General features: G+C 40.5%; 1 pseudogene; it reads left to right on the top strand.

Annotated features, from left to right (window-relative positions):
- The first annotated feature begins 1,495 nt into the window (after positions 1-1,495).
- LOC144368684 (poly [ADP-ribose] polymerase 1 pseudogene) lies at positions 1,496-2,375 on the top strand (annotated as a pseudogene).
- The last annotated feature ends 280 nt before the right edge of the window (positions 2,376-2,655 follow it).

The following is a 2,655-nucleotide window of genomic DNA, read 5'->3' as shown; positions in this document are numbered from 1 at the left end:
TAAGAGAGTTCTTTTTTTCAAGTGACAAGAATTTTTGGCTAGCAGCTTAGCAGTGGAAGAGAAATTAACCAAATCAGGGTAAACTGAGTATTTATACAAAAAAGACAAAATTGAAGTGCCAATCATATAGTCAGAAAACTTTCTACTGAACAGTTTGCAATTTTATTAAATAGATATTAAATGGACATGTAAGTCATGTCCAAACTATTTTATCTCAGTGTAGTGTCAAGATTACAAAATTCACTTCTTTTATACGGGAGAAAAACAGTGTTTTTATATGTCATGTCAAACATGATGAGACTTCCCTGAAGGTACTCAACGATATATACTTATCTTAGAAAAACAAAGAACACAAAATCAGATATTTTTATGTTTCATGGATTATCTTTTTCACTTTTTAGAAAAATAAGGAACATTACATGATTACACAGGCCTCTCCCTAACCTCTTAAAGACTGAGTTGGGATGGGTGTCATAGGCATCACTTTCCTGGTCTTTTGCAAAGCCCACAAGATGGTACCCCTATTTTGCGTGAATTAGGCACAAATAAAACTTGCCTTCTTGGGTTTTCTATCTATGTCCTTGATCTTCTTTGCCAAAATGTGGGTATGTAGAAAGACTTGTATATGATGCAATCTATGACAGTTTTATCATCTGTATAGTTTGTATTCAATTAGAGACCTTTCCTATGGAAATGTTACTAATTTTTATTAAAAGATTGCTATTGTTCATGTAAAACATGAAAAAAAAAATCAGTGAATCTGATAGTGTGAACTTGGGGGACTAGATACTCAGAGCTATGACCAAGCAGAGGGATTCATGCAAAAAAGTATGTGCTTTCCGCTCCTGGGCTCAGTTCTGTTTCATACTCTCTTGCACTTCAGATGATCAGTGATGTCTCTCCAGCAAATGCCTGATGAGATCATGGGCATGCGAATCTTGGCATCAGGCCCGCAGCACCTTGCTCCACATCCTGCCCCAGCTCACAAGCACTGTTGTGCAGTATTAGTGGGAATTGTTTTGTGTTGTTGGAAGGCTCCTTGGATACTCAGCAAGCATCAGCCTTTTAATTTTGGAGGCTTATTGTCATTCAGATGTGTAACTCTGCAGGTGTACAGAGTATCAGATTTTACTGTCAGTGGGTTGTACTTGACATGTCTTAAATTGTATGTTTTTTGGAGAAGTTTATATACTTTCTTGAAGACAGGATAGCCTTTTCTTTAATATCCATTTAAAATCTATTCATTTCATTTAGTGGGAGTGTTAACTTGTCACCAAACAGGACTCTACTTAAAAGAAAATTTAAAACTCTTTGGCTTATATGTGCAGGCTGGGTGTGGTGGTACATGTCTGTAATCCCAGCAGTGCAAGAGGCTGAAGCAGGAGGATGGGGAGTTCCAGCCAGCCTCAGCAAGGGCAAGGTGCTATGCAACTCAGTGAGACCCTGTCTCTAAATAAAATACAAAATAGGGCTGAAGATGTGGCTTAGTGGTCAAATGCCCCTGAATTCAATCCCAGATACACCTCCCCAACCCCCACCAAATTGCTTCTAAACCCTGATGCCCCTTGACTATGGGATGAGAAAGTCCTGCTCCTGAACAATGCAGACAGTGTGCAGGCCAAAGTCCAAATGCCTGACAACTTCCTGGACATTGGGATGGCCTGCAGTTGGCTTAGGGGTGGATCTGATGACAATAGCAAGGACCCCATTGATGTCAACTACAAGAAGCTCAAAAGTGACATTAAGGTAGTTGACAAAGACTCTGAAGAAGCAGAGATCATCAGGAAGTATGTTAGGAACACACAGGCACAATGCCTATGACCTGGAAGTTTGGATATCTCTAAGGTAGAGTGCAAAGGGGAGAGCCAACACTACAAACCCTTTAAGTAGCTTCACAATCGAAGGTTGCGTGCACAGGTGCAGGACCACCAACTTTGCTGGGATCCTGGTCCCCTTCTAGGCATAGCCCTGCCTGAAGCACCTGTGACAGGCTACATGTTTGGCAAAGACATATTTTTTGCTGATATGGTCTCAAAGAGTATCTACTACTTCCACACATCTCAGGGAGACAAGATAGGCTAAATCCTGTTGGGAGAAGTTGTCCTGGGGAACATGGATGAACTGAAGCCTGCTTCACATATCAACCAATTACCCAAGGGCAAGCAGAGTGTCAAAAGATTTGGGCAAAACTATCCCTGATCCTTCGGCTAGTATTACTCGGGAGAGTATAAAGGACTGGGATCTCATAAGGTGTTATCTATACCTGCCTACTATATAATGAATACATTGTCTTTGATATTGCTCAGGTAAATCTGAAGTATCTGCTGAAACTGAAATTCAACTTTAAGACCTCTCTGTGGTTAACAGAAATATGAGTTGCACCCTGGTGACTCTCATTTGAATTAACTGTGTGCTCATGCACCAACACACCCAGCAGAAACCTCAACTAAGCTGCCAATGGATGTTACCTTTACTAAATCTCCTTGGAAAGGGTTTTTACATAAACAGGTCAAAAGGTTTTTCTCAAATTTTCAAATCCTTTTTATGTTTAATTTTGCATTGGAGGGTTTGAGGGTTCTATCTAGCCAGGCACAGTCCTGACAGATACATCTGACAGTAGAGGGAAAGTGGGGGAGAGGTTTTTGGTTTGTTTTG

Source organism: Ictidomys tridecemlineatus, chromosome 11, assembly GCF_052094955.1.
Source record: "Ictidomys tridecemlineatus isolate mIctTri1 chromosome 11, mIctTri1.hap1, whole genome shotgun sequence".
NCBI lineage: Eukaryota > Metazoa > Chordata > Mammalia > Rodentia > Sciuridae > Ictidomys > Ictidomys tridecemlineatus.
Note: the sequence above shows the minus strand (reverse complement) of the source record. Positions and strands in the feature narration are given on the sequence as shown.